Here is a 22,818-nt window from a genome sequence, read left to right on the forward strand (position 1 = left end):
TTAAATAGTTACTTGGGAACTGATGATATTGGAATAAGTGGTGCCTTTTTTCCTCTGAGTAATCAAGCACCAGATCAGGCTACATGAGTTCCAGACAGCCAATCATTTTTTATGGGCAGCTATGATATGTTGGAGGTTATGTCTTCTGTTAGACCACTTTTGCTTTGCCTAGGGAGGAGTGCAAATTGCATGTTCGGTTTAATTTTATAAGAGTTTACCATTCACAGTCAGGATTGAAAAAACGTGAGATTTAAACCATTACTGAATTTTTTTTCTGTTTATGTTGATTTTCTAATTGTAAGCCACCCAGAGTAGTGGGCTTGTCACTAGATGGACATAGTAAAAATTTAAAAAAACAAACAGAATTTTAAAAAACAAAACAGACATATTCATCCATTTTGGCCCAAGGTTCTGCATACATAACCCCTACAATTCTGAGTTTTAATTCCTCCTGGCAAACATCTCTTCCATCGGTTTGTTACAATTCCAGTATAAGCCATGAAAAGAGCATTGTTACCTTGTAAAGTAATTTCCTCTAACTGTAAAGAGAATTTCTTGGATTGGGCTGAACTGACCAATCCCTCTTCAATGTTATGTGCCGTATCATTGATTCTTCTGGCAGCAGTGGAGTTACTCAAAGGAATTGCCTGAATTGTTTCTTTGGCACTCAAATTCATAACATCAAATATTATTATGGACACAGAAGGTAGGATAAGTGACTCACCAATATTGGGAGCATTTCCAGTTTTAGCGATCAGCTTACTAATTCTGTATGATCCAACAAGACCCTTGTCTAAATTATGTGACATTTGAGTCAGAATTGATATCAGTGTTGGCCTTCTCTCAAAATTCTCTCAAAGGTTTTTGAAGAAATTCAAGGGTTTATAGGTCTTCTCTGAATGCAAGATATTCAAATGGATTTTCTATTTGCTTGGCATCATGCTTTCATTTGAAAATGTAGTCATGTAGTTCAAACACATAGGCAAAGAGATGCAATGAAACTATATTTATTTATTTATTTATTTATTTTATTTATATCCCGCCTATCTAGTCGCAAAGGACTACTCTAGGCGGCTTACAACAGGGAAGAATACAATAAAAATAGGACAACAGATTACAAAACAGATAAAAGTAAAAAACAATAAAAGATAAGAAAATCAGAAGTAATCTGGTGAGAAGGCCTGCCGAAACATCCAGGTCTTTAGTAGATTCTTAAAAGTGCCCAGCGAGGGAGCTCCGCGAATACCAGGAGGTAAATTATTCCACAGGCGAGGAGCGACCGCCGAGAAGGCCCTATTTCTTGTTTTCTCTTTCCGGGCCTCCCTCGGCGTTAGGCTCCTCAGCCTCACCTCCTGGCTCGCCCGTGTGACCCGGGTAGAACTTGGTGGGAGAAGGCGTTCCGCCAGATATCGAGGCCCTAAACCGTTTAGGGCTTTATACGTAAGCATTAGCACTTTGAAGTCAATGCGGAACTTGATGGGCAGCCAATGCAATGCGGCCAGAGTGGGCGAAATATGTTGGAATTTTTTCACTCCACTGAGTAATCTGGCCGCCGCATTCTGCACCACCTGTAATTTCCGCAGCAACCTCAAAGGAAGCCCCACGTAGAGCGCATTACAGTGGTCTAATCTCGAGATTACGAGCGCGTGTACTAAGGTGGTGAGCGCCCCTACCTCCAGGTAGGGCCGCAGCTGGGCTATCCGCCTGAGATGAAAAAAGGCGGTGCGGACCACCGACGCCACCTGTGACTCCATGGAGAGCACCGGGTCCAGATGGATCCCCAAGCTGCGTACCCCATCCTTTGCGGGGAGGGTCACCCCCCCAAAAGAGAGGAAGTTTCCCAGATCCCGGACTGTGGGGGGGCCCACCCTCAGTACTTCCGTCTTGTCCGGGTTCAGCCTAAGTCCGTTCTCCTGCATCCATTCCAGTATAGTCTCCAGGCAGCGCTGGAGGCACAGGACGGCTTCTCCTGAAGTTGGCAAAAAGGAGATGTAGAGCTGCGTGTCATCCGCATACTGGTGACATGAAGCCCCACACCTCCTGATGACCCCACCCAGCGGCCTCATATAGATGTTAAATAGCATTGGGGAGATAATCGACCCCTGTGGAACCCCACAATTGAGGCTCCACGGGGCCGAGACTCTCTCCCCAAGCTGAACTCTCTGGGGACGGTCCTCCAAGAAGGAGCGGAGCCAGGACAATGCCAGGCCACCTATTCCCAGCTCGGAGAGCCTCCCCAGGAGGATACCGTGGTCAATGGTATCAAAGGCCGCTGAGATGTCGAGGAGGACCAGCAGGGACACTTTGCCCCTATCGGCCTCCCTCAGTAGGTCATCATACAGGGCGACCAAAGCCGTTTCTGTGCCATAGCGGGGCCTGAAGCCCGACTGGAATGGGTCCAGGGCATCTGTTTCTTCCAGGAGCGCCTGAAGCTGGTCGGCCACCACCCTCTCGACTACCTTGCTAAGGAAGGAAACATTGGCGACGGGCCTGTAATTGCCAATTTCGTCCGCCGCCAAACTAGGTTTCTTCCTGATGGGCCTAATGAGTGTGTCCTTCAGGGCAGATGGAAATCTGCCCTCAAGGAGAGACCCATTTATAATAGCCGTGGCCCATTCCGTTGTTAACGGCCTGGCTGCCTTGATTAGCCAGGCCGGGCAAGGGTCCAAAGAGGAGGTGGTGGCACGACAGCGGTCAAGCGCCCTGGAGACAGTGTCAGGCGTAACAGGCTGAAAGGTGTCCAAGATCACCGGGCAAGACGGAGCGCTGGACATCTCAGCTCGACTCACTGTACTCAAAAAAGGAGAGAGGTCCTGGCGGATGGCCTCCACTTTTGATTTAAAAAATGCTGCAAATTGGTCCGGCGAGAAACTAGGGGGAGGCCCATCGCCCGGACCAACTCCGGAGAGGTCGCGTACTATACGGAATAACTCCGCCTGCTGGTTGGATGCCTCGCTTATCCGGTTAGCGAGGTATGATCTAGTAGCAGCCTTTACCTTAGCTAGATAAAGGTTAGTAGCGACCCTGACAGCTATCTTATTAAAATCCGTCGGGGCCCTTCTCCATCTGCGCTCTAGCCGTCTCCTGACCCGCTTCCTCGCCCGGAGGTCCCGGTTAAACCAGGGAGCCGGGCGATCTCTGCGGCGGAGAGGGCGTTTAGGTGCGATCATGTCAGCAGCCCTAGTCGCAGCGGCAAACCAGCCATCTACCAGAGCCTCGACAGGAGCGCCAGCCAGGTCAACCGTAACACCTCTCATGGCATCCTGGAATCCAACAGGATCCAGTAGCCTTCGAGGGCGGACCATAACAATAGATCCCTGCTCCCTGCGGGGGGGGGAGAGCCATTTTAATGGTACACTTTATTAGGTGGTGATCCGACCATGACAAGGGTACCGACTCAAGGTCAGTCACCATCGGACCACTCTCACTCCCATTGGTAGAAAAAACCAGGTCTAGTGTATGACCCCCCACGTGAGTGGGGCCGTTGACATGTTGGGACATGTTCAAGAAGGCCATGGTCTCCAAGAACTCAAGAGCTGGACCAGAGGTCTCCACCCCCGCATGCACGTTGAAATCCCCCAGCACCAAAAGGTTCGGGGAACCCAACAGTGCCGCGGAGACGAAGTCCACCAGCTCCGGTAGGGAGGTGGCTGGGTCGCGGGGAGCACGGTAGCCCAGCAAGATCCCAATACCATCCCTGGCCCCGATAGACACGTGGAGGGCCTCCAGACCCGGCTTTATCACCGAGGAGCGCCTAGTGACCTCCAAGCTGGACTTATGGACAATGGCTACTCCCCCCCCCCAACCCTCCAGTCTACCCTGGTGTTGGACAGCATAACCGGGCGGACAGATGAGAGCTAGAGGGGGACCCCCCTCTCCGCCAATCCAAGTTTCGGTTATGCAAGCCAGGTCTGTATCCTCCTCCAGTATAAGGTCTTGAATTACCTGGGCCTTATTGGATACAGACCTGGCGTTCAACAACACCAGGCGTAGAGTGGAAGGCTGGCTGGTCTGGCTACCTCGATGCTGGGGGCTGGTCTCCGTCTCAGAACAAGGAACAGCCATTAAACATCTGTCCCTAGTTCTTCTAACACGAGCAGAGACGGAGCCAACGCCATATCTCCCCCTACCCGTAATCACAGAAATGTTCTGGGGCCCCTCGCTGGGAAGGCAGGCCTTCCAAACCATATCAAAGGAGAAGGAAAAAAAAAGTACAAACAATCAATTAACCCACAATAAATAACTTATACAATTATAAAATAAATAAAAGTAATCTAACAGAAAATAATAACAGTATCAATTAATCAAACATTTAAAGAAAGAGAAAAAAAAACAGTACAATCAATTAACCCACAATAAATAACTTATACAATTATAAAATAAATAAAAGTAATCTAACAAAAAATAATAACAATATCAATTGATCAAACATTTAAAGAAAAAAAAAATCACGATATAACTACAGAATTCCCCCAGAAGTTATCCCCCACTTATAGCCAGAAGTTGTTTTACTCTGCCAATTGATTTTGTCCCTTTAGATGGAACTGAAGACCCTTTAGATGGAACTGAAGTCCGTGACGTTTCATTAACAGGGCAGGAGTCCCAAGTCACAAGAACGGGCTCAGAGGTCTCAATATGGTCACAGGACAGGGTCAAAAGCACTAGCAGGCAAGCTGTAAAAAGTTTGGACCCTGCCATTTCCCCCCTTAGAGAACCAATTGGGGGGAAATCAGTTGGAAACAAGCAGGCTGAGGGAGAGAGGCAGGCGAGGGAAGAAGGAGCTGGAGGGGGAATCTCCAACATGGCGCCCGCGTTCCCACGCTCCGGCGACCTCCCAGCTCCCCCTGATGTTTGCAGGATCCTGCGCCCTCTCGACTGCCCCCAAGTCCAGCAATCCGTCCAGCCGAGCCTCCGAGGTCCCCAGACTCCAAAAGGTGCCCCGTTCCTCCACCAACTCCACCGGGGCAGGACACCTCCCAGGCAAACAAGGGACCCCCAAGCTCCTCCAGGCAGCCGCTCACCAACCCGGCGTCCTGCGCTCCGAGCTCCGCGCTCGCCCGTAGCGATAAGTATTCCACAGAATACTGCCAACGTTTTTTTTCGCCAAGGAACTCACAGTAAAATTATTTCTGAAATTAATTTTAAAATAGAAAAAAAATTAAAAAGAAGACAATGAACAAATACCGTATACTGTATACTTGTGTGTAGGTCTTAAAATTGATCCTAAAAAAACCTGAGTTGACTTATATGGTATTGTGGACTTATTTAGTCAAAAATGTGGTCTTAGAGCAAGTGACGAAACATGGAGCCCATCACACCTTAGAGGAATGAGAGGCAGAGAGAGGCGCCTGACAGGTAGTGTGTGCAAACCACCCCCGTGTCCCACCTCCTTCTGCCACTTGCCCCACCATGTTCTACTACTGGCTTTTTGACTCACGCCGCCCACTCCACACACATATATAAATCATTACATACACAATAAGTAAAAAAGAAAACTACCTTGTTTTTCTGCACTGCTCCTTTCTTCTCCATCACAATGAGTTAAGCTGCACACGTGCGTGCACATGCACATGTGGACGCGCACACACATTACAATACAGATAGAAGCAGCTGGCAGCCAATTCGCTACATTCATGTCTGGCTTCCAATAAAAACAGGCAGGGTGCCTGCATCAGCAATCACTGGGGAGACAGCTGGCAGAACTGCCTCAGCAGGTTAGGCTGCAATCATGGCTGGCTTCCAATGAAAAACAAGCAGGGTGCCTGTGTCAGCAATTGCTTGGGAGACAGCAGGCAGAGTTGCTCTGTTCTGTTCTAAGAAAGCCATGAAAACAGCAGGGAGCCTGCACAAATAGTCAGGTGTATGCTGCTTGGATATTTCATTGATTCAGTTACCAGGGCACCCCACAAACCACACAATAATTAATAATGACTTGAGACTGGCTCATTTCACTAAACAATTGTTAATACTGACTAGAATTTGTCTATGTTTCACTGAAAACAGCCACTATGGTTTAATGAAAACAGAAGCAAAAATCTTCTGGTTTCCTACAATGTGTAAGTGCAAGATAAGGGAGGTGGAAATATATGAGCCTGAACTTTATGCATTCAATTCTGAAATATGGTTTAAAGTCATATATGGATACAACCGAACATGCAATATTGGCACATGAGTTTCAATATTACAGACATATTCAGACATACAGTGGTGCTTCGCTTAGCGATGTTAATCCGTGCAGCAAAAATCACTGCTATGCGATTTCATCACTAAGCGATTTTTAAAAGCTCATAGAAACGTATTAAAATGCATTTAATACATTCCTATGGGCTTAAAAACTCACCCTATGCGAAAATCCTCCATGGGGCGGCCATTTTCGGTGCCTCTAAAGCGAGGCAAAAGAGGGGGCGGCCATTTTGGAACCACCAATCAGCTGTGCAAAAATGGGGCCTTTGGGATGATTGCAGGGGAGCGCTTCCCCACGATCATCCCAAAGGCCATGCCAATCAGCTATTCGGTCTCCTTGGCGGGGCTTTCCCGGGGCGCAGATGGGGCAAGGAGGTTGTCTCTGGTGCACCACCACCCCCGTCCAGCCGCTGCTGCCCTGATCCCGGTCCCGAGAGAGAGGACCAAGAGCAAGGGGGAGGGAGCGCCGCTTTCTCCAGCGAGCGAGGGCTTAGAGGCAGGCAGTCGCCCGGGGCAGCAAGGGGCGCGCCACCCACCGCCAGCCAGCCAACCAACCCCGGACACCCGGTCTCCTTGGTGGGGCGCAGACAGGGTGAGGAAGGGGTCTCTGGTGCACCACCACCCCGTCCAGCCACTGCCCCCCTGATCCCGGTCCTGGGTGGGTGCCTCCTCCTTTGCAGTGCCTCCCGCCGCAATGGCTCTCTGGCTCGGCGCCCCAGGGGTGCACGCGGAGATCGGGGCCAGGCCCTTCACCCCTCCTTCCCTCCCTCCTCCCGAGGCGCCAATCCAGAGCACCCCCGCTTCCCCCTCCCACCACCCCCTATTTATGCAGGAGCTCTGGGGGGGTAGCGTGCTGCACTGATCAGCTGTTTAAAAAGCATTGCTTTGCCATGATCAGTTCCCCAAGCAGGGAATCAATCATCGCAAAGCAAAATTCCCCCATAGGGAACATCGCAAAGCAATCGCAAAAGCAATCGCAAGATCTTCATTGCAAAGCGATTTCATCGTTATAGGAAGCAATCGCTATGCAAGGCACCACTGTATTCATATTAAGCATTTTCCTTGTTTGAGCAAGAAGCAAAATATTTTGTCGATAAAAAGGGGATGGAGTAGAAGGCATTTTTTCTCTGCCTTTTCTGTTCATATGTATAGAAAACTACCGTATTTAATCATAAACAGAATCAAAGAAGTACATGAAACTTGTTGTTCTTTTCAGATGCCACTTAATGCATGATACTAATAACCAAGGGCTGTATTGCATAGGGTTTGTTCCTTGTTTGTTTTAAAATATTTATGTACCTTATGTCTCAAGGCAGCTTAAATATTTTTCAAATATATTAAAAACAGGCACCAAGCATGATAAGACTCCTGAATGGACAATGTAAGCAAATAGCTCAGTCCTACAGTAAAAATCCTACTGTGTGAGTGAATTAAGATATATAAAAAAATTTAAATCTGAAACCAAAATTAAAGAAAGTGGAAAACAAGAGATAGGTCATAGAACCAAGCGTGTAAATATAGAATGTCACAACCATTAATCACATTCAAAAAAATGATGATTGAAAACTCTGTTAATGATACCATTCTGAACAAATGGAAAAACAAGACATCATATCACACTTGACAAGGCCTTGTTTATGCCACATCTTGCAGGAAAGGAGTTTCCATAATGTTTGTTCAAGTTATTATCTATATTTTATTGGGGTTATTTGTCATATTTCTCTGCCTCCACAGTATTTTTCTCACATTTTGTACTCTATCCTTTCCTTCTGTTTAAAAAGGAGATTTATAATTCAAAACTGTCTTGAAAATAGGTCTTAAGATTTGTGGAGGAGTTCTTCCTTGCACAGATAATTATTGACCTTTAATCAATAGTCATTTTTCACATTATAATTGCACATGGAAATCTGTTCATAGCTGCTAGCTAAGAGATTAACTGCAGACATGATGAGCTGTTCAAGAAAAGTACACCTTTCTTTGCAGGCTTATTTACAAGCTGCAAAAGGTGAAACTAGCATTCAGCTATCATACAAGTAAATAAATCAAGAAGGCTGATGAGAATGGAAGCAGATGATTATTCAGGCCCAAACCAATACAGACAAATTCTTCTAAATCCAACAAATCAAACTCCAAGAGTTGCTCCATAATGCACCCTAAAATATATATTTTTTTCTCTGTGTCACAGTTCTACACAATAATCAAGTCATAGCTAACATAATCATACACAGAGGTTTTCATGAATAGCATATGCCCAATGGATATACAGAATAGATAACTTATTTACAATAATCATAATATATTACAATATAATACTGTATTATTCATTAGTTTAGTGTCATGTATTAAGGGAGGCGGGGCTTTGTTGCGGTGCTGCCAGCAACTCCAGAGAGGAGCTCTCTGGAAAAAACTGGAACCCTCCGGCCCGGGATCCCCCTTTTGAAATGGGGATCAAAGGAGAGTCTAGAAGAAGTCTCTCTGAAGCAGATGGTGAGCAGCAGAAGGAGAAGAAAGGGAGGCAGACCCGGACTTTTTTCTTCTGAAGAAATCACCGTGCACGGACTGGAGCGGGCGCCATTTTTTGGCACTGAGCCGCGAGGAACCCTTTACCGGGGGAGAGGAGAGCAATCAATATAAACTAATAATATATAACAAGTAAGTAAGCCGAAGCCTCTGATTTATGAAACAGCCTCATTAAGCTGAAATAAGAATGAAAATATTTGGCTGAAAGAATAAATGCAGCGGCGGGTTTATCTTATCAGTCTGACTCAAAAGCGAAACTAAGCTTCTCCAAGTGAACTCTTAAAACGCCAGGCTGATTCTAAAGCCGAGAGTCTGAGATGGAAAAATAAATCTTATGTTTCTGGAAAAGAATCCCAGATAGCAACACCGTCTGACTGGATTTAAGAGACTTCGGTGGATGCAGTGTGGCTGCGATACGTTACTCTTTGCCTTCTCTGGACTTTGGGAACTATAAATAATAGAATTTGGTGGTTTTCGGGAGAAGGAGCTGACGTGGCCGACTGGACTAAGGAGCATTAAGGGGTTAATGAAGATCACAAGACGAGCTCCAAGGACAATCTACTGGACAGTTTGAGACTCTACGATTGTTGTTTTGTTTGCCGGACTGCAGACCACGTGTGTCTAATAACAGAAGCTTGCTGAACCCAGGAGAAGAAGAAATAACTGCGTCACGGTTCTATTTGATATTGTATTTGCTGGGCTAAAAGTTGATTTTTATATTACAATATTTGGATAAAGATTGGAGGGATAAGGGGAGGATTATGATGAGGGGTTTGAATTGTTGATAAAATTGTGGAAACTGTGGAAGGATTTCTAGGGGGTGATTATTGTGGTATTTATACAAACCCCAAAGCCTGAGATAGACCCCAAAAATTCAAAAGAACAAATGGAGACTTGGTCTGTTCAATCCCAAAGTTCTGGAATAGTGGTGCAAGAAATAGAAAAGGAATGGCAGATTAATATACAAAGGCTAATATTAACAGGGTTCCAGCAAGTGAATGCAGGTCTTAGCAAAATAGAAGATTTGATGAAAGGGACGAAAGAGGGGACAGTAGATGCCAAACAAAACTTAAATGAAGTTGTACAAACTTTAGAATCGTCTGTATTAGATATGACACCAGGTAATATGAATGCAGTAGAGAGTTATCCAGTGACCCATGCAGCTTCCAAAATTAAAAAGCATTATGACAAAAATCTTAAGGAGGCAGAGATACTGAAACCAGACAATCTTATGGTGAAAATATGGGAAGTGAAAAAAATGGATATTCTGTCAGATGGGCTGAAAGACTGTTCAATTCAAAAAGAAAATGAACGATGGGATATATTGTATAAATGGCAGCAGCTACCAGACAATGTTGGAATAACATAGAATAAAATTAAAATTAAATGATAAGATTAAAGCAGGAGGGTAATCAAACCGTGAAAAAGCAAAAAGTTGATATGTATTAGTAATATGAATTGATTGGATGATGTTATACTTTATGCTCTCCTATCCCCCCAAACCATTTTCCCTTCTCTATCCCTTCTTTCCTTTTGTACCCTTTATCCCTGTTCTTAAATAAATATATATTAAAAAAAAAGTTTAGTGTCATGTATTAATAACTGTTCAGAAACTACATATTTCTAATAGCTATATTATACTGTGTCTTAAGAAATATATTTTATTCCATGAAAGCTCATACTTAAATAAATCTGTTAATCATTAAACTGCTACAATGTTTTGACTTTTTAAAAAAGCTCTTTTGCCAACTTGTTATAGCTACATTACAGTATTCCTAAAAGTAAAACAGGTGGAACTACACTTGGATTTACAAAGATAGATCTATCTTGAACAAATGTCTTTAAAAAAACCCTGTAGGAACATACTCTGGGGCACATCGAATGACACCAGAATAGACCTCAAGAGTGTATGGTACCACCTGAAGAGCCTTTCCAGATACAGTGGGGTCTCGACTTACGAACTTAATCCGCATTGGAAGGCAGTTCTCAGGTCGAAAAGTTAAGTTGAATCTGCATTTCCCATAGGAATGCATTGAAAACCATTTAATCCGTATCTGCTCTTTTCGTCCATAGAAACTAATGGGAAGCTGCTATTCCGCCTTCTGCCACTAGAGGGGGATATTTTTTCTTTTTTCCTTTTAACCTAAGATGACTTAGCTTTTAAAAAAAGGGGAAAAAAGAGTTCGTAACTCGAATCTAAGTTCTTAAGTCGAGTCCATATATTCCTATGAGAGCAGTTCGTAAGTCAAAACGTTCGTATGTCGAGCCGTTCGTAAGTCGAGACCCCACTGTAACCTTATGGAGTGAATGGGTCTGTCAAGGAAAGACAGTCTCTCAGGTAACCAGGTTCCAAATTGTTGGGGGCTTTGTATATTAGCACCAAAGCTTAAACGTGACCCAGCAAGAAACAGGCAGCCAGTGCAATTCCTTCAAGTGAAGCTATGATGGAAGCCATTGCCCCCTTATCCCAGAATAATGATGCGAGACAAGTATTATGGGATAAACATGAGCCACACTTTACTGAATAATCAATATTGCCCACCATAAAAGGGGGATCCTGCCATAGTGCAGGATCAGGTTTTGCACAGAGTTCTCAACAGACCCCTTACAAACAAGTGGGCGAGTCCCTGGCCCCATGTTCTCGCTGGACCTGCAATGACAGAAAAAGAACCAGGCACCTGCCTAAACGTGAGGGAGCATTCTGACATATCTGTGGTAGGCTGTAGATGACCGACGCCCCGGCCATTTAATATCATCAGGGTGGTAACCCAAAGCAGCTGCAGTTGAGGCAGCACTGATTCTAAAAGAATGTGTACCAAACTTTAAACCTTGAATTCCCACCTTATGCAGTGCCATGTTGGTCATTCTCCAAAACTGATACTTCGTTAACGGGGAACCATCCTTGTGTATGAAGCAGTAACCTTGTACCTGCTCCTTGATTTCCAAATATGCACCTACCACTCTCACTGGATATAGTTCTACTATGGAACCAGTTGCTAAAGTAAGATTGGCACCTGTACCACGCTGGTCAGCCTTGGGTTGGCGAATGTGAATCCTCACCGTATTGTCCTCTATCCTGACATCCTGACATTGCAATGCCACTTTGGTCGCATCACTTTTGCCTGTTACCTACCACTTCACTAATCCTTAGCTCACTAAAAAATGTTAGCAACAACGATGCCTTAAATAACACTGCCTCATAGTCGTCCTTACAAATGGCAATCCATTGCTGGCAGATTTTTTCCAACAATGTTGGGAATATGGGTACCCTTGTATCCTTAACCTTGGACCTTTCTTTACTCCAAACTTTGATCTTCTTCCTGATACGGAAGTTGGAGGTATAATCCTGATACCCTTGGACTCTGGCATGAAAAGCTAGTGCTGGCATCCTATCCTGTATAGATCCTGGTGACAGGCCTTTCCTATGTAAATACACTATATAAACTGTTGAAGTTGTTCCACCAGAGCGGGCCATATCAGCTCCAAACCCACTAGCTTTCTAAACTCCTGGAATTCTATATTCACTGTCGAGTACCCTTTTCCCATCCTCGGGGCCAGGGCCAAAGCTATTGCTCATTCCACATCATCATACCAATTTGCCAAACCTCTGGGGGAAGAGTCTCTGGGAATTTGTTGGCTCTTGCTAATTCCCTGAACGGATTGATCTGTTAGCGTGATAATGCATCAGCTACACTGTTATCAAGGCCAGAAATGTGCTTTGCTTGGACCAAAATGTTATATTTTAAAGCGCTCAATATAAATGCACACACCAGCGCCATAACGCGTTCAGAGTGCAAGGTGAGGTTGTTTATTATATAAACAATGGCCTGGTTGTCACACCAGAAGTGTACTACTGAATTGGCCCATTTGTGCACCCACAACCACAGAGCACTTACTATTGGAAAAAATTTCAGGAAAATGAGGTCTCTAGTGATCCCTAACTGGTGCCATTCCTCAGGCCACCGCTCAGTGCACCATCTGCCTCTAAAATAGATCCCAAAACCTAAGGAGCCAGCCAGATCAGTCTGAACCTGGAATTCAGCCCTAAGGTTTGTCACAGACCTCCAAAAAGAGATCCCATTAAACTCAACTAAAAATTGATTCCAGACCTGTAAATCCCATCTCATACCCATTGTAACTCTCATTCTGTGGAAAGGGCAATGTAGACCTCTCACCGCGTCACATAATCTATGCAGGAACGTGTGACCTGGCGTAACTACCCTAAATGCAAAATTCAGGTGACCTACAATCTTCTGTAGTTCTTTCAGCAACACTTCTTTTCTGTAGCAATAAACTGATCTGAACCCTCAGGTTGTTCAGTTTGCTGTCTGGTAATCTGGAAGTCTGCCTTTGTGTGTCCAACTCTATTCCCAGAAATCTAAGGGAAGTGGCTGGTCCCTCAGGTTTTTCTTCAGCTAAGGGTAAACCTAGCTCATGCGCCATTGATTGGAATGCTTCTAGAATAAATTTGCATCTCCCGGTGTTATTTTCACCACAAAAAGGTAATCATCCAAATAACAGGCCATGCTCTTGCAGCCTACCCTACACCGGAGCTTCCATTCCAAAAACGGACTGAAACGCTCAAATGCAGCGCACGATACAAAGCAGCCCATAGGCAATGCCCGATCAATGTAATAGGACCCTTGGAAGTGAAAGCCCAATAAGTCGAAATCCTGTGGATGAAATGGTAGAATACGAAACACCGATTTAATGTTGCATTTTGCAAGCTCCACCCCTACTCCACACCTACAGATCATCCTCACTGCCTTGTCAAATGAGGTGTAGCGCACCATGCACAATTCAGGATGAATGGCATCATTAACTGACTCCCCCTCCGGATATGACAAAAGATGGATGAGCCTAAACTCTCCCTGGTTCTTTTTGGGTACAACACCCAGTGGTGACACTCAAAGGTTCTCCAGTGGGGCGTTAGGAAAAGGACCCAACACTGTACCTTCCTTCACTTTCTCTCCAATTTTTTCTTTGACTATGCTTTCCATTCCATTAACTGATTCCAAATTTTTCACAAAAAACACACCTTGCATTCTCCTAACACTGGTATCCAAAACCCACTTTTTAAATGCTCCAAAAGATAAGCTGCATTTGACCCCTTGGGGTAGCCCTGCAACCATGCCTCTAAAAACCAGAATCTTAATTGGGCTGAGGCCCTTTGTTAAGGGAACCCCTTCCACTTTTTGTATTTTTGCTACCTCCAGGGTCTTTACTGTTGTTTCTCTGTGTTCTGGCCCTAAAACACAAGGCAGTGGGGTGTTGAACACCACACACTTGTGTCTAAAATGCCATGCTTTACATGCACATGTGCCCTTTGCATTATAGTTCCAACAGAGCAAGCGGGGTTGAACCACCTGCCCCGTGCTTACACGGGGATTCATATTTTGTCCAGCCTTGCAGATAAGATGCCCACTATCAAACCTGTCACCTGAGTTCGGCCTGACTGGCGTCATATATTGCAGCCAGAGGCCTGGCAAATGCCCGTCCAATGTAAATTCGGATGAATCGCACTTCTCATACGGAATGATTAATCATAAAGCAACCAAGCCTGCCCTGCAAAGTCTATGTATGTCCTATAGACGAGGTCAAGGTACTGCAACATGGACTGAGCCCTCCAAGGCTGTGCCTTCACCACCACCCCAGCATAAATTAGGAAGCCAGGGAGCCAGTTTGCCCATGCCCACTCTGGCCTACGCCTTCTACATTTATCTTTCTCCCATTCATCCTCTTTTTTGAGCTTTTCTTGTCTACATTTCTATTGAGAAGCTCAACCAAATCCACATAGTAACCTCTTCATATTTTTTTCTTTAGTAGCTGGAGTAAGGTGATCGCCCACTGGCATTGCATGATCCTCGAAAGGCAGAGCCTTTAAAGTGACAGAGTTATAGCCAGTATCGGGTACTGATAGGTAGGGCCAAACCCCTACACCGGGTGTTGAAACCAGTGGTGCTGGGAATGTAATTTGCTGATATGGGGCTGCCCAGTTTCCTACTCGCGTACTTGTACTAGGCCAAGGAGTGGCTGGAATCCTAAGCCCGTGCATGTCATGTGCTGTGTGGAATGGTAAACTACCCTGTCCACTGCCTGGCCATGGCCAGGCAGGCAATATGGGGAGATTGACGGGTGCAGCCACCAACTCACCTGATGTCAAATGCAGTGCCGAATCATGTTCCTCCCTGCCATGCTGGTAACCTGTTGCTGACTTTTCCACTCCTTCCTGCCAACCTCTTGCTGCTGCAGATGATCCAGCAGCCTCTGGAATCAACATCTCCCATTTCTCATCCTCACTGTGGTGCTGATGTATCTGATTCTCTTCAGGACGGCCTAGTGGCCTGCCAATCAACCTCTAAAGCAGCAAAGCGAGACATTAAATTTTCCACCATGGCCTTAAGCTTAGATCTCCTATGGCTCTTGGCCTCCCTAGCTGAGTGGCATGGTTGCAGCTCACTATGCTGTGGGGCTCTTTGTGCCGCTCTTTCAGCTTCTAAAGCTGAACTCTTGTCCTTCAACTGTTGCCAAATATGCCAAGTCTCCTCATCAGATGATGACTGAAGGGGTGAAAGTTGAGGAACTGCACAGTTCTTAGCAGCTTGCTTACTTTTCTTATTGCCTTGGTCCTTCCTGGAAGCCATTGTTCACACTACTCAACACTTTGTGTGCCCAACCTCCCCAAGCAGCTTGAATTCAACTGCCTAAGCTTGCCTCAAATTTAAACTACCTATGAACTATATTACACTACCACAAATAAGTGTCAACCAATAGATTAGCTAATAATGTAAAGATTATTCTAGAAAATGCAGCTAGAAACCCTTTTTCTGAGCCCCTTCCTTTATATTTAATATAGTTCCTTTCAATATTATAAGGATTATCACTTTGTATTATTTATTAATAATTTTAATTAGTTTGTAATTTAACTTTATTTTTATTTATTAATTTTATTATTTATTATTTTAATTTGTCTATGATTGTTGTTTTATTTTTATTTCTTTATTTTATTTCTTTATTTAAAAAAACAGATCAATGCCCTCTGAGCTAAGTTGCCCCACTCCCAATGGGCGGAACCAACTGCAACTTGCCCCCACTCATAATATGAGGTCAATCAATTATCAAGAAAATCTAAAATTTTGAAAATGTTGACTAATTAATGAATGCAAATTAATTTATATATTTATGTATTTATTTATTTATAAGAATCAATTCCCAGGCGTGGGCTAATCCAACTTGAACCAGCTGGTCTGGGGGGCTATATAGGGGGCTTAGAGGGTGCCCAGGCCCCTGCCAGGCCAAGCCTGATCAGCCGCACCTCCCCAACTAATGCGATCTTCACTCCCTGCCCATTAAAATTAAAACAAAAATTCAAAGAAATCTAAATTATCTGTCAAGAATGGCTCCTAACTGAGGAGCTGAAAACCGATAATCAAACCATGGGGGGGGGGGGGAGGGTTTGCCAATATCAAGATCTCCCAAGCCACAAAACAGAGTTATGCAGTTAAAAATAGCGTGACCAGCAGAGCTCCATCCTCATCTGTTGCCAGCAAGGAAGAGGACAGAGGGAGGGGGGAAAGCTGCTTAAATAGCTTGCTCCTTCCCCCTCCCTTCCCAGGTCACTCTCACAAGACTCCCAGCATCTTGTAATATCCCAGAAAAGAGGCAATAGCAACCCATGCTGACGAAACGTGGCTTGCCAGCGGATCGAGCATTTGTTTCAGAAGCATTGTACACCAACTGCAGCTTCCACACCAGCCTAAAGGACAGCCTTATATAAATAAGACTATAATAGTCCGGTCTTCAGGCTATCAATATAGGGAACACAATGGCCAAGCTATCCCAGTCATAGGAACAGCTGCTGATGCAATCCAGTGGCAATTTCATTTGTTTGTTTAACATGCTTATATTCTGCATTTCTCCTAAAACCTGTTGGCTTTTGTTTATAATAAATCATAACCTATAACTTAGCAGAATTTGCATATAGCAGCTGGAAATGTTTAGATAGAAAAAACCACTTTTATAAAGAGTAATTTGTTGTTCTCCCATATGTGTGTTTTGTGCCAGCAATTGATATTCAAATAATCCCTTGTGTCTTGGTTAAAACATGAAATAACTTCTATTAATTATAAACATCTATAAAACATAACATGACTTTTAGTGCTTAGACATTTGGTATGACAGACATATTTTCTCTGGTAAATAACTATCGCGTCGTAATACTGTTATATTCATAAGTCTTATTTAGCCCTATTGCATATTTCATTCAGCTACATCTTTATTCCTGTCTGAAGTACATATCATGTGAGACACTGTCAGCCCTATCTCTCCCTGCCACTTATGATGTCATTGCCCTTGTCTAACAGACTTCTGGACAGCTCAAAGGTTTAGGCATCGGGCAACGGAGCCAGAGGTTGGGAGTTCAATTCCCCACTGTGCCTCATTTGAAGTAGAGCCAGCCTGTGTGGCCTTGAGCAAGCTGCATAGTCCTAGGGAATCCCCAGAAAAAGAGAATGTTAAACCACTTCTGGGTATTCACTACCTGGAAAACCCTGAAAAGGGGCATCATATATTGATTTGATGCTACATCATGATGATGATGATGATGATGATGATGATGATGATTTTCTCCTAAAAAGGATCCAAGGCAGGATGCCCCTGATTAATACAATTGCAGGTATGGAGGAACTAAAAAACAAAATGAAACCTGAAATTAGGCATGATCATGCACTGATCCATGCTAGATCAAATTAACTCACATAGCACCTAACAGCTGGTTCACATAGCTATATATCCTACATGATCTTCTACATCTGTGGGGTTGCTAGTCATTTCATATGATCAATACTATCGAATCTACCTTTGTCAGCCATATGAGAATTGGAATTGAGGACTTTATCTCCAAACGAGTATATATTGTCCATGAAATATTTATCCCAAACCAGTTCCATGCTCAGGAAAAATGTTGACACTAGGGCAAAAGAATTTTTCATTACACCATACACCATAAAGTGCATGCTTGGGGGCAATTATGTCTTTTTAATTAGTAACATCATTTTCAAATATCAGTACACAGATGTGTGAAGCTTAGCATTCTGCTGTTTTCTCATTTGGTATTTCACTAATGCAGACTTTCAGACATCCTTGAAGCTGATTTGTTAAAAGCTACCAAATTAAATGCTTGAAATATTAAATTCCCATTGAAAAACACTGTAAGTAACAAGTCAATAGAATCCAGAGGGCAATAACTCATACTTAAATGAGGGCAAATTATTAATTCAGACAAAACAATCAAGAAAGAACCTCTAGCATTGCTCTTCAACCAAATGAAACTACAGTTGTCACTCTTTGATGTTACATATTTTACATATACATATATTTTATCCTAAAACTAGCATTTGATGTGCCTTTTAGGCTGGTCATATGTATTTTGATATTTTGAGTCAAGAAGTGGATCTCGGGATTCAGAGAACAGCAAAAATTTAAAAAAACTATTTGCATATTAGTCCAAGAACTGCAAAGCAGGTCTGCAGAATTAAACATGTGAACCAAATAGAATCCTCAAGCATTTCTTCTCAAAATAAAAAAGCAACACCATTTCCAACTGTATCTATGATTCAGATTTTTTTTAAAAAAAAAAAAAAAACCTTCTGGTTTATGAATGTGAGATATTGGGTTTCTTTGTCCACAACTCAAAAGGCCAGGAAATGTTTTTACCCCATTGGAACGCATTGAACGGGTTTCAATGCATTTCAATGGGGTTTTTTATTTCACTTTACGATGTTTTCGCTTAACGGTGATTTTCCTGGAACGGATTATCATCTTTAAGCGAGGCACCACTGTATCACCTTGAAGGAGTCACTGCCACTACCATCTCCCATCCTTCATCCATTCAAGAAGAATGAACTCCCACTTACCCAACAGAATAGAGAATTTTCACTGTATGATCTGTTCCCTTCACTGGATCTGGAAAATACAATGAACAACAATAAAGCCAGTTCCAAATTTAAGTCCTTGCTTTCTCTTTCCTTTACCTAGGGAAACTTCTGGCACAGACCCAGCAGATAGGCAGTGGACAGTCTGGATTAAATCCAAAAAGAAACTAAACTTTATTATATCTTCAGGAAAGGAGTTACAACAGATTCTAAGTAACAATCTAATCAAGGCAGAAAACCCCCAGAGATACATCTCTGAGTGCAAAACTTTAAAAATACAGAAGTGCTACAAGAAACAAGAAAATGTAAACAGGCATTTTTAGCTAGGCAGCACAGCCAAACAGAATCACAGTCCCCTAACACAAATTAGTTAATTAGCACGTTGATTTTATTCCAAGCCATCTAGTTGGGCTTTGATTTTTCCCCCCATTCACTATTGTCCTGGGATCAACTCTCCCACATGGCCAGCTGAAGAGAGAAGAGGTCTAAAAGTCCTCTGTTGGAAGATTCAGAATGCTTCAGAGGTCCTGACTGGCTGATACCTGTGAGGCATCAACAGATACCTTTCTCTAGGCATTAACCTCTTTCTATTCCAGGTATGTATGCTACTGCATAATAACATGGATGAGTTGTACTTTCATGACAATTACCTTCCCCAATGTCTTGGGCACACCAACTCCAACCCACGCCATTCCAATAGCTGAGAAAATACAGTCATGAAACTATAAAATACACCTGCCTCCTGACAGAATCTTGGCGTATTCTTTCACGTCTCCTTCTTGCCCCCGTTACTTCAATTACCCTAGGAGTCTCATGAGCCATCTTTGACAAAATCTGAGAACCAATTCATCATGAGTAGACAAATAAAGCACTTGTTTGCTTCACCTTTGAAAAGCAGCGCCCCAGCTGAAAACAAAGAAAATGGAAGAAAGAAAAGGTCGTTGACATTTTTGGAAGGGGCTGGTTATAAAATTGCTCAAAAAATATAGTCTCTGTTTAGCTCTAACAGAAAGGCCCCATTATACTAAATCTTTCCTCAAAAAAAAAATTTCCATCATACACTTATCAACGAAAGACAGGGTAATATAAAACCAACAGAAGAACAGGAAAAATAAATGAACTCTTGGGGTAACTGTTACATGGCAAAGGGTCAGAAGAAATCTTCAAGCCATTTCACAAAACATTTCTATTATCTTCCTAACTCGGCAGCACATAGGAAACCATCAATAAATGTCCACAGGTGTTTTATGGGGCAGTTCTCCTCAGCCTGTTTCAATTTAAACCAACTTTCCGAAAATAAAGTGACTTGGGCCCAGCAATGTAGGGCAAGAGCTTCAGAAAATTCCTCTCCTGGGAACAAGCCTTTCAAGTGCATTCAGAGTGCTTCAAACATGTCATAAAGGATAATTCATTACAATGTGTATATCAGAATGCTTATTAATGCATATGAAAACAGTAAAATGAAACATATGTTTTATTCAAAAGGTTAACAGCCTGCCTTCTTGCATCTGCTGGAACTCTGGACCACTCAGCACCTATGCAAAGTGGACAGTCACATGGGACACTTAGGCTGACATTCGGTTGCACAGTGGCACAAAAGGGCTAACTTTTGGAAGTGTGTTGCCTCAAGTGAAGAGGCCTCTGTAGACATTATTGGCTGCATACTGAGTCACAGAATTTGGAGTGCAACAGATAATTGCTACAGAGATTTCTTGAGGCAATTCACCTCCAAAAGTTACACCTTTTGCACTTCACTACAATCTTTATTAATTTAATAATAATTAAATAAATAAATAATTATTTATTTAATGCAAGCTTAAACTGAAGAGAGTAGGAAAAACCACTGGGCTCGCCAGGTATAATCTAAACCACATCCCTCATGAATACACAGTGGAAGTGAAGAAGATTTAAGGAACTAGATTTGGTGGACAGAGTGCCTGAAAAACTTTGGATAGAGGCTCGTAACATTGTACAGGAGGCAGCAACAAAAACCATCCCAAAGAAAAGGAAATGCAAGAAAGCAAAGTGGCTGTCCAACGAGGCCTTGGAAATAGCAGAGAGGAGAAGGGAAACAAAATGCAAGGGAGATAGAGAAAGTTACAGAAAACTGAATGCAAACTTCCAAAGAATAGCAAGGAGAGGCAAGAGGGCCTTCTTAAATGAACAATGCAAAGAAATAGAGGAAAATAATAGAAAAGGAAAAACCAGAGATCTGTTCAGGAAAATTGGAGATATTAGAGGAAAATTTTGTGGAAAGATGGACATGATAAAGGACAAAAATGGTAGGGACCTAACAGAAGCAGAAGACATCAAGAATAGGTGGCAAGAATACACAGAGGAGTTATACCAGAAAGATTTGGATATCCTGGACAACCCAGACAATGTAGTTGCTGACCTTGAGCCAGACATCCTGGAGAGTGAAGTGAAGTGGGCCTTAGAAAGCATGGCTAACAACAAGGCCAATGGAGGTGATGGCATTCCAGTTGAACTATTTAAAATCTTAAAAGATGATGCTGTTAAGGTGCTACATTCAATATGCCAGCAAGTTTGGAAAACTCAACAGTGGCCAGAGGACTGGAAAAGATCAGTCTACATTCCAATCCCAAAGAAGGGCAGTGCCAAACAATCAACCCTGAGTGCTCACTGGAAGGACAGATCCTGAAGCTGAGGCTCCAGTACTTTGGCCATCTCATGAGAAGAGAAGAATCCTTGGAAAAGACCTTGATGTTAGGAAAATGTGAAGGCAAGAGGAGAAGGGGACGACAGAGGACGAGATGGTTGGACAGTGTCAGCGAAGCAACCAATATGAATTTGACACAACTCCGGGAGGCAGTGGAAGACAGGAGGGCCTGGCGTGCTCTGGTCCATGGGGTCACAAAGAGTCGGACATGACTGAACGACTAAATGATGCAATCCACTTTCAGTCCTTATAAGCTAAAATGTGTTTGGGAGAATATATTAGATTTCCACACACACGTACATTTTCTAGATAGAACTATAATTTTTCCCCACTGCCATTTGTCATATTAACTTGTCTAGTTCCGGCCTCAGCTCCTGGACAGCCAAGCAATTCCTTGTCTCTCAAAACAACTGAGGGAATGCGGAGCCTGCTTAGGAAATGGGGGAATATTGAACTGCTATCCTTCATATGTTTGCTGTTTCCTGAAAGACTCTCTCTCAGTTTGGCTTTTTGGCCTTTGATGCATTCTATCCTGCATTTCAGATGAAAAAGTTATAGCATGGCACTGATGTTTCAGAGGTACCTAGTGCATTTCACAAAAAAAAGTACAAACAATTTATTCTTGTTATAAAACTATTAGACCAGCAAGGCTCAAACACAGTCACTCGGAAGTACCTGATAGTTAGACGTAACTGGTCGGAGAGCTGATAGGAAGCCTATTTCAACTGTGTCATTGGTAACAGAGGAGTTATCCCCCCCCTAAAAAAATGACGAATGCCCCATCTGGGTGCCACTGAAGAAAGCTGCAGGCTAACTCAGGTTGCCTTCGAAATGGGAGAACCTTGTGAAAACAGTCAGATATGATCTGTTCTTCCTGCCTGCAGCAGGAAGCCACATGCCATCCATGATATACCCCGCGTGATGCCTCACAGATACATACATCACTGGTGCAGCAGGAAAAGGAAAAAGGCAATGGAAGCAATGTGAATTAGAATATCAAAGCCACTGTTTGTTGAGGCTTGAATGCCTACTTATTATTCTTTTTTCCTTCCACACCGTCTGTGCGGTGCAGGAGAAAGAAGTGGGGGTGGCAGCACTCCCAAAGAGCCATGTCGTTGGCTCTCCACAGAGCTAGAGTGTTTCTTGAATACCAGTTCTGAGGGGATCCAAGCTGGAGCCAAGGCATGTCTGGAGGGGTGAGCAGAGATTTCTGTGCTTTGAAAAATCCTATCTCAGAGACATTGTTTATCTTCATGTCTTGGACCCACTTGGATCTGGTCTCTTGGTTCTGGAAGCACCAACCCTGCTCTTGTTTCTCTGCAGAAGCACCCACAGCAGAGAAGGAGGAGGAGGAGGAGGAGGAGGAGGAGGAGGAGGAGGAGGAGGAGGAAAACAGGTCTAGAGATCTGCCTGTGGCTACAGCTCTCCAGAGAGTCTGAGGTGATGGAGGCAGCAGAGGAGCACTGCCTGGGACAACTACTTCAGTTGGCCTAATGGTAGACT

The 22,818-nt window shown here is 43.6% G+C and overlaps 1 long non-coding RNA gene across 1 annotated transcript in view; it reads right to left on the reverse strand.

Annotated features, from left to right (window-relative positions):
- The window catches only part of LOC144588314 (uncharacterized), a 30,609-nt gene extending 9,497 nt beyond the window's left edge, over positions 1-21,112 (reverse strand). The window contains exon 1 of the long non-coding RNA XR_013543819.1: positions 18,618-21,112. This is a non-coding gene — a long non-coding RNA (uncharacterized LOC144588314). The remainder of the gene's footprint in view (positions 1-18,617) is intronic.
- Positions 21,113-22,818: the final 1,706 nt, after the last annotated feature.

The sequence above is a fragment of the Pogona vitticeps genome, chromosome 3, assembly GCF_051106095.1.
Source record: "Pogona vitticeps strain Pit_001003342236 chromosome 3, PviZW2.1, whole genome shotgun sequence".
NCBI classification, from domain to species: domain Eukaryota; kingdom Metazoa; phylum Chordata; class Lepidosauria; order Squamata; family Agamidae; genus Pogona; species Pogona vitticeps.